The sequence below is a fragment of the Kogia breviceps genome, chromosome 13 (genome assembly GCF_026419965.1).
Source record: "Kogia breviceps isolate mKogBre1 chromosome 13, mKogBre1 haplotype 1, whole genome shotgun sequence".
NCBI classification, from domain to species: Eukaryota; Metazoa; Chordata; class Mammalia; order Artiodactyla; family Physeteridae; genus Kogia; species Kogia breviceps.
In genome coordinates, this window is record NC_081322.1 from 6,924,540 (window position 1) to 6,937,125 (window position 12,586).

General features: G+C 39.9%; 1 protein-coding gene and 1 long non-coding RNA gene across 8 annotated transcripts in view; one reads left to right on the top strand and one right to left on the bottom strand.

Annotated features, from left to right (window-relative positions):
- Nucleotides 1–203: 203 nt before the first annotated feature.
- Nucleotides 204–2,957, bottom strand: LOC131740253 (uncharacterized). The gene is made up of 3 exons (XR_009330863.2): nucleotides 2,562–2,957; nucleotides 1,954–2,172; nucleotides 204–1,590 (listed from the first exon to the last, which is right to left on the bottom strand). It is a non-coding gene; the product is annotated as an uncharacterized lncRNA (long non-coding RNA).
- The window catches only part of FILIP1 (filamin A interacting protein 1), a 184,701-nt gene continuing 174,182 nt past the window's right edge, over nucleotides 2,068–12,586 (top strand). For 3 of the 7 annotated variants that reach the window (XM_059035940.2, XM_059035945.2, XM_067011300.1), the window contains exon 1: nucleotides 2,068–2,534. The gene's annotated coding sequence lies outside the window, so the exon portion shown is untranslated. The remainder of the gene's footprint in view (nucleotides 2,535–12,586) is intronic. The other 4 variants (XM_067011298.1, XM_067011301.1, XM_059035942.2 and 1 more) reach the window with 2 other exon arrangements.

The following is a 12,586-nucleotide window of genomic DNA, read 5'->3' on the forward strand; positions in this document are numbered from 1 at the left end:
TTGCTTTACAATGGTGTGTTCGTTTCTGCTGTATAACGAAGTGAATCAGCTATACATATACATATGTTCCCATTTCTTTTCTCTCTTCCATCTCCCTCCCTCCCACCCCATCCCCCCCTCCAGGTGGTCACAAAGCACCGAGCTGATCAGAAGCTCAGGTTCTTGATGTCCCATCGCAGAAAGAATTCAGTGAGAGACAAAATGATAGGTAAGAAGTGGATTTATTTGGAGAGAAACACACTCCACAGAGAGTGTGGGCCATCCCAGAAGGTGAGAAAGGCCCTCAGTCTTCTTGACTTTGGCTAACATACTTCTCTGCTTCCTTTTGGACTGGCGACATCTATAAAATGAACTCTTAGGAGGGATGAAATGATACATTCCCCAAGCCCTCTTTAGGGAAGGGGGTGCTATCGCATGTAGGGTATGAGTGGCGTGTGGGCATTTTTCAAACAACTGTCTCCCCACCCCACCCCCTCTGTAATGTTTTAAAAAAATTCTCCTAGTCCCTCTGAACCATGTCACAGCCCAGTTACACAGGTCCACTGCCTATTAGAACCCACTTTTTAGGGACAGTGAAGAGACGGTCTCTAAAAGATCCAGTAGCGTTCCAGAAGAGTCAGTTTCTTATAAGAATGCTTTCATCTCTGTTTTCTTTTTTTGGAGTATAGTTGATAAGAATGCTTTCATCTTAATAGAAGTCTTTTAAAAAAAAAAATCAGCGTTGGCCCAGACCCAGAAGGACTAAGAAGAATCTGAACAAATGCAATTTTATATGTGAACAGTAGTAAAGAAATTAGAGGGGGGAGGATGAATGCTGTTAGTGTGGTGGGTGGGTTGAGGAGAGCTGAGACGTTTTCTCATTGGTTGAGGTGTGGGATCATCTAACCTTGGAGGTAAGTGTCATTTCTTTAAAAAGAAGGATACACACACCCCTTGTGAAAAGTGGCAGCCTTTCCCAGACAGACATCTGGGTTCTCTAGCGTAGTAAGCCTCTTTTCGCAAGTATGCAACACTTAAAATATGCAATCTATCTATGCCTTTACATGTCTCCTTGGTCCAACTTCAGTCTGCATGTCAAAAAAAGGGTATCATTAAAAACGGTATCGTTAAGCTGACAAATTGACCTCAGGAAAGGGGTCAACGTTTTTCGTGGTATTGGCAAGGTTTCTGTCAGGGTAATATTCTAGTCTGTTAGCCAGTAATGGTGTGTGGTTTTGTGTGTGTGAGCGCGTGTGTGCATGTGTGTCTCCCTTCCTACTTTGTGGCTAAAAGACACTCTCTCAGGTCCTCTTACTGTTAAGTTAACTTCACATATGTAATTAGTAAGGGAGTCCCAAGAGTAGTTTTAAGCACACTTTTTTTTTCATGATTCTTAGTCTTGGAAGATTCATACTATTTTCCGACATAGAATAAAGCAAATAAAAATGTCTTGAGATATTCTTTATGTTGGAGTTCAGGGTAGAAGTGATCGCTCTCTGGTTTTGGAGACTGGAGGTTTAATGATGAGACAGGGCTGTCGCGACAACCAGAGGTGTCTGAAGTCCTGGTTTTTCCTGGAGTGTTCTCCGTTTCTTGCTTTGAATGAATGACCTGAGTGAGAACGCTAAGATTTTCCTTTCCAAAACATAATGTCATAGACATTCCTTTATGATAAACTTACTTTAAAAACAGTCAGGTATATAAGCTGGTTAAGTCTGATATGCCAGGTATAAATGTAATCCAGCTACGAATGCAACAAAACACATCAGTGTAAAAAGCTGCCTGGGAATGATCTCTAACTGTGAATTTTCCCAAGAGTTGTCATACAGTTTTAAAAGCCTTTTCTATTTAAGACCGTCTATCTGAGAAAGCCTAATTGAGCAGAATATTGCATTGATAAATTGCTCTGCTCAAGGCAACTGCTTTGAGGTTCCAAATCACAATCTGCATTTAAGGGCTTCCAACAATAATTACCTCTGTGCAACGAGCAGCAGTCCTTAAAAGGGTCTGCCGTTTCCCCGCAATCTTTTACAGGGTGAGCAGAGCTGTATCCACTGATAACCCAGCTGCCGAGGAACTGAGCAGAGCCGGCTCCAAACTTCTCAGCTGTTGACAGGCTTGACTTGCTGAGAACACTGGTTAAATATAGCACACGCGAGCTCAGCTTCTCACAAAGTCACTGCTCTGACAGTGCTGTGAAGGAAGCAGAAGATGAGAAACCTAATCTCAGAACCCAACACCTAGCAACAGTTGAAAAAACTTTTAAACAAAAGTCTGGGTGGGAGATATACAGCAGCCTCCAATTTCTGCTGATCGGGATTTCAGGGAGAAGAAGCTGCTTTCCCCTTCTCTCTACCCAGTTTCCTGCATGACTTCAGCTATTGGCTAGTCCTAGGAAAGAAAGTGGGAAAAGCTTTTTCCTCTGTATTCTTTTGGGCTGGATAGTTTTCCAGAACTCCAGTCTCTCTTGGGCTGTGGGGCAAGCCACTGGGTTCTTCCAAGGATAAGCTACCTCCATAAAGGACGTACCTTTGGTTAGACGAGCTGCCAGTCAGGTAAGACCAAAATACACAGCTACTTACTCTCTTAAGAAATTTCTGTTTCCACGAGAAGAGCGCTCTCTCCGATTCTGTGCTGTCTGTTTCCTTTGCTTCTCACTGTCCCACTATGTGATAACACATTTAGGAAATATGGCGATCACTGTGAATTCTTTTTAAAGAATCAGAAAGCCATCTCTTTCTCAGAATTATCCGATTGTTTTCTAAACACAAAGATTGTAATGATGCTTTAATAGCGATCAAAATATTTCTGCCAAGTTATCATTTTCTGGCAGGTAACAGAAATACGACAAAGGACAACTTCACAGTCCTTTCACAATGAGGATGGCTAGCCAATGGAAGGGATATTTTCCCTAGAAGCAAAATAACTTTCATATAATGAAACTAGCTGAGCAACTTGTGTGGTAAATGAGAGGCAAGTCCTGCGTGGTGTTTGTGTTGCTGTGCTTTTGACTGGCTGACTTCCCCTTTGCCGGAGTCTCTGATTACACTGGTACACCTTGTGCTGGTTCTAACTCCGTTACGTTACAGTCACCCCGAGTGCTTCTCACTAGGCACAAGTTACGCCTGGTTTCAGATCACTGCTTTTGCAGTTGTTGAGTAGTATCCAGGAGAATACTATTTTGTGTGTGTTTTTTAAAGACATTGAGTAATTGCTTGCATATAGATGAGACAGATTCTGATTTTTAAAACTCAAATTGAATGTATTAGAAAAAAATCTTTCTAAGTTGCATGTATGTGTGTATGAATGTGTTCACCGTAGTGTGAAGGAAATCCTCCTTTTGTCTGTTGTATTGTCTCCCCTTCCATGAGTTTCCATGCTGTTTTATCAGCATTGCTTAGCGCGATCAATATCACACTGAATCTGACAAAACTTATGGCTGCAAATTGGTGACTTGGTTAGTATTGGTAACTCGTGTCCGTAGTTGGGTTGGATTTGCGTAAGAAGTTTGTTCCTCTACGTGAACATGATAATTTGAAAAAATATTCTAAACTAAGGATAATTTCAAAGAAGATACAAATGCACATTTTAAAAGAAATTGTTTGAGTCTGTTTTGTCAACTTAAAGAAGTAATTTACCCGAAACCAGTTTTGAACAAATTGTTGACAAGAATGTATCAACTCTTTCAGTAAATGTTCCTATTTTAAGAAAAACTAATTAAAGCTGATATATCATATGCTCAGAAAAATGAAATAGTACATGCATTTCAGTACATATTATATTTCATGATTCTGATTGCATGATTAGTTTACAGAGTAAATGCAGCTAATCATGTATAATGAATGTAACAGTGCAAAATGCACTCTGGTACACTTGGTATCAGAGAATGAAACTTCTGGTGCTTTAGTGGAGATGAAGTAGCTTTGTCTTTAAAGAGTTTCAAAAAGTCTGAACTAAATGCTTTACATTTTTCTTGTTTTTATCTCAGGAAGGGTCACATTGTTGGCTTACAAATGTCTGTGTAAAGCCAAAATCTGCCATTCGTAGATTTCGGAGGCATGTAATTTCTTTTGGAGTTAGTGGAACAGTGTGAGGATAACTGAGTACAGCATTTGGCCCTGGGTGAAACCACATTTCCTGATGGATTGATTTTTGAGTATCATTGTCTTCAGGACTGTAAGTTTACCCTTGAGAGTCAAAAATAGCTCAGGTTAGAGCACGTGCTTTCCTCCAGTTTATGAGCAATCAACTGTGCAGGTTGTGTTCTCTCGTTCACTCAAGCTCACGCCTGTGTTATTTTGACCCTTGACCACAAGAGAGCCCATTGCCGTTTCTCCCGCCACCCTAAGGTCTGTTCCCTTCATCCTTGGTCTGGATTATAACAGAGCTGCTCTCCTTCCACCCCCCCGTTGCCAACCAGACCACCTTGCCCATGACCATGGGGTTAATTTCCTTATGCTTGTTTCCCCTACTCCTCCCTTATCTTTTGCAACTAGTCGCTGCCAAACACCTAGGCTGGGTATTTTGAGAACCTTCCATCATCTGGCATGTACTTAACTTTTCCAGTCTCAGCTCCCACTACTCAACAACAAGTGTCCCTCTGCTCCGGAGAGTTCAGATTTGGGGCCCTTCTCCAAACACCTACATATTGCATATTTCAATGCTCCACCTCTGCCCCTTTTATTCCCTCCTGCCTGGAACACTTTTCCTCCTCTCTCCTGTAGAGACTTTGCCCACTGTTTAAAACCCAGACCAGTGGCTTCCACTTTCACAATGATTTCCCAGACCAGACCATTTAGAAGTGATTCCTTCTTAGTCTGGGCTGTTTGATGCTCTGTTAGAATTTGGGTCCTTTGGAGCAGGGTTTACTTCTTTAAATTCAGAACAATTTTATGAAGGCGACCAGGTACAAAGCATTGTCCTAAGCATCCCTTGGCTCTGGAGCGGTTTGGCCCATGTACCTTGTGGATGTTCTATGAACATTTTTGGCTCTGGATTTCTAATGATGAGCATGTGAGAAAGTATAGGTAACTATCAAATCAAGACAAGCAACTATAAGTGTGGTTAATAGCTTTTAATCTCAAAAATTTCTCAAGGAAGGTCTTCATAGTTTTACCGAGTACAGAAAAATTACAAGTAATTGTGACTACGCTCGTGTACTTGATTGTGGAGATGATGTACTTCCTGGGAATGAAATAGGAAAGGGGATATATAAAGACTATATATATATATTTATACATGCATCTCCTGTGTATACACCTAGAGCTCGAAATACTGTAACTCGTATACTTTTATCATCTTCTGGTACCAGATTCTATTTATAGTTACCTTTGGTACTATACATTTAAATCATGGTTCCTTCCATTTGTGGGTCATCATAGATTAAAATCTGGCCTGGAACATTAAAATATTTAAATATCATGCTTATCCCTTTTTATTTTTCCCTAAATATTTTAAAAAGAGGCATTTCTCAGTTTTATTTTAAATCACTCCTGAAACCTGTAGTCTTACTGTGTGAGATAAAGCATGAATCATGATTCTGAACTAATTTTTTTCCGTGTTCACCAAAAGAAAAGAATTCTCTTTACATTTTAAGACAGCCAAGGAGTTTAAAATTACTCTTTTAAATGGGTGTTCACCAAGAATCACTATGGGATTTTCCCAAAGAAATTTATGAAATATTTAATATATTCATTTAGCAATGATTTCCCAGTGGTTATAATTTTTACTTATTCTTTAGAAGTGATACTTTTTGGTAAAATACACATTCTCAATGAATGCTAATTGTCTGTTTTGGAAGATGAGCATTTCTTCACAAAACAGTTGCCCTAAGAATGAAGATTTTACAGAGCTTGTTTAATTGACATCTTCACTAATTTTTCCCTTCTCTAACATGTGGGTTTTAAAACAGCAGCATCATGGGAAGTGAAGGGGTGAGCTTAGGCTGAGATCTATTTCAGCAGACAGGTTTAAGAGAAAAAACGCTGGTAACAGCTTATTAGAAAAATAATATCTGAAAGCCCGCAACATACGTTTGTTTATACGTTGATTATTTTTAAGATATGTAGCAGTAGAATGAAAGATAAGCTAATAAAATGTGTTTTGCTTCCTTATAGCTGAGCTGGATGTGTCATTCAGATGGAGGAGGCGGGAAAGGCTAATTGCATAGGCAGGTCAGACAGCCTGAAGTTAGGCCTCAGCTCACTGCGACCCTGCGCACGTTACTCTCTGCGCCGCAGCTTCCTCCTCTCTAAAATGAGGGCAGTAATACTAGCTTCCTCATAGAGTTGTTTTAAAGATTAAACGAGTGGATACAACTTACAGTTGCCCAATAGACTTTTCAATCATTTTACGCTATTCTTGCTTTATCAGTACACCTTAAATATAGTTATCTGTTTAGTTTAATCTTTGTTGCACACAAAAATCTTAGATACAGACGGTTTGTAAAATCAGGTTCACAGATCATAGGAAAGACAGAAGAATGTATTGTTTAAATGTGGAATCCTGTCAGGGACATACTTTGCTGCTGTGTACTCCAAGCAGACATAGTTTGAGCTCCAGCCAATAATTTAGTATGGAATTTATGTTTCAATCCCTCCGTTATCACTCAGCAGTGTGCTGTCTTATAGAATTATTACTAAAAAGGCCAAGAAATCACCCACAGCATAGACTGTTCCATGGTTTCTATATTTGCACTTGGAGATAAAGTGTGTTTATACGTAGTGCTTGGGTATCTCTTTTATAGCCGACTACGCTAGGAGACTTCCTCTTCCAAGGAGGAATATATTATTAAATTTATCATTCTTTATTTCTTCCCTTAGATGTTTTGTTTTGTTTTACTAACCTAGTAACAGATAAAAATGAAAAGACCGAAAAAGGTTATCTCACACTAGCTTCAGCCTCACCAAATACAAGTGAATTCTTGCTACTCATTGCCCTTAATCCTGGTCATTCCTCTTAAACATGGCAAGAAAGTATATTCCAAGGCAAAAAAAGAGTGTCACCTCATAAAGATGTATGAGTATATTATGGGGTGCTCACTATTCTGTATATTTAACTTAACAAAAATATATAAAGCACTCAAAAGTGGAGAACTTTCTTAATAACTTCTACTAGCTTATGCAGGGTACTCACAGTTTAGACCTGTCCATTTTGCTTTATTTTTCACAATTGAAAGGATGAGTTTCTAAAAGATAAGGCAAACTGAATTTCAGAATGATCATTCTCTAATGAAGACCTTGTTTTAGAAAGAAAGAAAGAAGAAAGGAAGAAAAGAAAAGAAAGAAAAGAAGAAAAGAATTTTCCTGGCTTTAAAGAATACATTATAAAGGTTCTAGGGCAAAAATATGGGAACCTCAGGAAAATATATTGGATTATGTTCTTCTTTTTCCCTTAAATGGTCAGTCCTACTCTTTAGCTAATCAGAGAAGAGAAAAGGCTGCAGGCAGAATACAACTTTCCCCATGGTAGTAGCTGAGGCAGTGTAATTTCAAAGGCTAGGCAGTGAGTTGTGTAAGAATTTAGAATAAGGAAAGTCCAACATGAATTGGGCAGCTCCAGTTGGCTGTTGACCAGCTGATTGCAGAACTTGAGAAACTCCCAGGAAAGAGATGAAGAAACACGATATTAACCAGCACTCCAGTCCCTGAGAGCTTTGTTTAAGCCACAGCAGCACTGCAAAGTCAAAAGAACTTTGGTGTTGCATTTCCTTTTTGGGAAATGGTGTCAATGTGCATAATATTGTGTGATTTATGTGTTTCTGAGGTCTGTGAAAGACAGACTTTAAAAAGAATTTTTAAAGCTAATGCAGAATTTATCTCAAGTGGTCTGACTTTCATTGAACCCTTAAGGTTCAGGGATTTTTCTCTTTTTGCTTTTTTGCTCAAATTCTGTCACCTACCTCCTTCACCAAAACATAGATGAAAACAATTGTTGCTTCACTGGCCAAGGACTTTATATATCTACACTTGAAAATAGTCTTTTTTTTTCTTTTTCAATAATTGTAATTGCAATCTTTCAATCTTTCCAAGTTACTTTGAAGAAGTGAATTATCTGCTGCTTATCTTTGTTAAGGAAAAGGTGAAAGCAAGCCGTGAAATGGACATATCAGAGTTGGCAAAATGCATTCTTTAAAAAATGATTTGCTACAGATTTAAAGCCAAGAGGCAATTTGATTGAAAACAGTAGACTGCTGACATCACCAAGACAATCAAATTACTGCCAACTTGCCTTGTTTATATAAAAGATCTTTGCAAAAATAAGGTTCCCCCCCCCCGACACACACATGAGTCATAGGCGATACAATAATAGGGATAAATGGACTTTATTTTTCTGTATATGCCTTTAATATACTTATGTCTTAAGTAACTCCTTTTAGGGCCTGCTTCTTTGACTGAGGTACAACAGGAAAGGAAGAGGCATTGCTGAGTTCATAATGCTATTTCAGTGTGGCAGCCTAAGTACATGAGGAAATGACACCCCGGGCCTGTATTTGGAGCCTTGCAGTTACTGTGACGACAACACACACTAATGGAAAACAAAGATGGTCTGCTTGCCAACACAAGCCCGGAAGAGTTTTGCCAGCTCAGATTTTTCCTAATTATTCTATAAGTCCTGAAATGTGACACTTGAGATATTCAAGGCTCTTTGTGTTTCATTAACTGTTTAGTGAGTGATGCATGCTTCAGGGGCAGCCTGGAATTTGGACGAGGGAGGGGCCTTTACATACAAGCTTAACTCTCACATGCCTTCTAGATAGATCTCATCCTCTGGTTTGCACACCGCCAGACCAACTGCTTTGGTCACAGCCGGTTGTTTGGTCCTTAAGGAAGGCAGCTGCTTTGGTAGAATTCACTCCTCGGGGGCCCCTCAACTTTGGTGACAAATCCCCACCTTCCATTTTCTGTTCATTCCATAGATCGTTGCCCCGCATGCCAGGTATCCCTACTGAAGACTGGGACATCTGAATCCCAACTCTTATATAGTGATATAATAGAGAATATAATGATAATAACAGCTACATATAATATAGATTATCTACTTACTTAATGTATGTATTATAGAGCTATGCATAATTATTTAGTATGTATACGTGATGCCAATAATAGCATATGCTGGAGATTTTTCTGTGCCAGGCACTTTGAATGATTTTATTTACTTCTCATAACAACCCAATGAGGCACTATTTTTATCTCTTGTTTTATGGATTAGAAAAATGAGGTTTATAGATGGTAAGTAACTTGCTCCAGTGGTAGGTTTGAGATTCTAACCCAGGCAATTTGATCTTACTTAGCCCATATTTTCACCGCTTTCTTGTAATGCAAGCAGTTGTTCAAGGAGGACCTCTACCTAGGTGACTGGGAGACGTTTTGGTGAAAGGTGTCGAATGTGACCCTGCAGCCTGAAAAGATTCACCTAAGAGCAAAGAACAAAGAGATTTGGGGTCAAAAGGCCAATGGGGCTCTTCTCCAGGGTCCTGAAGTGGAGCCAGAAGCTGTAATGGCCTGCGGAGCTGGGCAACCCCGGAAGAGCTAGGCCTGGGGCCCTGGAACACAGAAGCTCTTCTTCCACAGTGGTGGATGGCACGTGATTCTCGGCTTCCCCACTGCTGAGATGATTCTCTGGAGAAGGAAGACTTGGAGCATTTGAATTTATGATCTATTATGGGTGCTATTGCAGCCAGATCCTTTGATGCCATTGGGGGTTTTGGTCTGTTGTTGCTCCTGTTGACAAGTTAGAACTCCCCTTTCTATTGTAAAGAAATGCTCTGCAGATCTCTGCCTTGGTCATGAGCATTCTGTTTGTGAAGTGGTTCAAGAGAGAGTCCTGCAACAAACTTATTCCAGCTGTTGGTAGCGATAATTCTGGAAGAAGCCTGTGGTGGTGTGTGTAAGTTTGTTGGGGGAGGTACTGAGGAAGGGGACAGAAAGTCTCATTCTGTATAAGAGCCCTTATTGACTCCCAATGACTTTGTTTAGGGGGTGAGTTGTCAACCTAACAGCATGTTGTTCCTTCTGAAAAACAGAGCTGACCGTAGTTTAAGGAAAATTACCTGATACTTTTCAGCCAGTGGTTTGCTACAGTGGAGCAATGGCATATGAGATATTTTATTATTCTATTTAATTCTCTTATCTTTATTAAAACCCAAGTCATCTCCAATGATGCCAAAAATCTGACTATCTGGATATAGTTGGAATTTTTGAGTTTCTATTTACTTGTATGACACTTAACTTTTGTACTATCTGAAGTAAAAGGAGAGCAGTTCTAATACAATTTGGATGGAGCAGATAATGCTTTGCTTTTTCTTACGCCAGTGGCCATAAATACTCTACTTTTCCGGTGTATCAAATATCCCCAGGTGGTAGGATTTAATATCCCAGGAAGGTGAATGTTTCACGTGGAATAAACACATACCAGAATGAATCTCTACCTTCTGAGAAATTCTATTCTATGAATTACAAACAGCATCTTGTCACAACTATGTGGCACACCCCAGCCCCGCTCCTACACGCTCACTACTGGTCAGCACACAGGACTTGTACACTACTTACCTGACAGGCTAAACACCTTCCTGAAGCAAATACACTCTTTGCTCCGTGGCACAGACCTATTTAATCCAAAATAAAGGTCGTGATGTATTATATTTCATTAAGGCACTCTTTTTCATTCACATGATCTCTCCTGACTTCCTTACAACAAACACACTAAGAATTTCCCTTTTTGCCTCCCTGTCTTTATGTAAAAAGGTGTAACAGTGTCAAAGGAGGGAAAGAATTAGTGTTATATCCTTTGGAGACAAAGGGCTTCACTGGTTGGCTTCTGGAAGCATTCTTTTTCTCATTCAGTTATTCTAAATTCCTCTTGGCACCCAAACTGCATGATAATTCAGACATTCTGTGAGACCTTCTAGTTCTCTTGGCATTGCCACAGCTGGTCTGAGTTCCAGCAGGAATGGGGGCTCTGAGTCTCACACTGTCGATGATCATACAGTTTTGGTCCTGGAGCCACCCATAGCAAAGAGGGTGGAAACCTCTAGACTCCGAGCTCACTCGGGACCATCGGGTCATCTAGTCTGCAGTTCTCAACACTCCCTGTGTGTCAGAGTCACCTGGGATGCTTTGAAAATGCAGATGTCCAGGCAATGCCCCAGAGGTTCTGATTCAAGCCAGCCTGAGTACGTGCCCAAGTGTTGATCTATTTTGGAAGCTTTTATGTGATTTTTAAAGTGCATCCAGGGTTGAGAACAGTTATCTAATACAATCTCTTCATTTTAAAGAAGAAGGTACTAGGATGAAGGAAGAGAGGTCACTTGGGAGAAGTTACAATGTCCTCTGAGGCTGAGTCTATTACCTTTTCTATCACATGATCATAATAAACAACAAAGTAGCCAATATTTAATGACTGCTTTCTATGTGTTAGGCACCAACAAGGCAGAAGTGAGGCAGATACTCGTACTCTCTACGTTTACAGGTAAGGAGGCTGAGGGAGCTGCCCAAGGCCCTCCAACAAGCAGGTGGCAGATCTGCGATTTGAGTCCAGGCAATTGGACTCCTCAGCTTGTGCTCTTAATCTCTTAATCACTTGGCTGTTCTGGAGCCAACTCGGAGAATGTAAGGTGTTGAGTGACAGCTGCCTTCCCTATTTCAGCATCAGGGGTCTTGTGGCAGCTGGGCTTGGGGCTCTGAGAGCCCACTAACTGGCTTGCTGCTTGACTGGAGATTGGGTCCTTGCGCTCTCTATTTTCCCAATAAGTGTGCCAACTGGAGACAACCCATTCTCTTAGGGACTGTTCCAAAGCGTTCCATTTTCCCCAGTGACTTTGTTTCTTTTATCCTGTCTTTCTTTTGTGGACTGTTATAATATTTTCTGTCTTACTTTTGGACACATATAACTTTACCTTTATGTGGAAATTCTAACTACAAACTCTACTCTCTCGTTCAGACCTTGACTTTTCCCCTAACCCTGTGAGTTTGGCTGTGTTCACCATTTTCCCTGGGATTTCCCCATCTCTGGACTTTCTTACTACCCCCTAACTTCTCATGACCTCAGCAACAACAGGAAGGGATTAATCACTTCACTTCTTCTATAGCAGCAGGTGCGTTAGAAACAAGCTGGTCTGTCCCATGGAAGTGACTGGCTGGAGGGTCCATGTACTCCAAAGATCTCCTAAAGTATACATTTTTAGGTTGCATTATAGAATTAATTTTCCGATTGATTCTGTAAGTTTAAATTTCTATAGAGAAGACTTTTTTACACCTTGGAAAAAAATCTATATACATTGTCTGGTTAAATGAACTTTACCAAGATGAAAATCACTAATGGCAAATACTATAGCACAGATTTCTGTAAGCAATAGCAACTCAACAAAAAGTGAAAGATTATAATAAATATTCTATGATAAATATTTACATGTAAATTTAAAAATTTAACGTGATATATAGATTCAGGTATGACCTGGGACTTTTTTTAGAGCCATGTTTCATAAAACAAGTGCTCAATAAGTTGAATCTGTTAAATGTCATGGAATTGAGGAAGTAAACATTACTGAACAGTTTTGATCAGTAATTGGACTGAACATAATTTTTTTAATATAAACATGGGGATAATA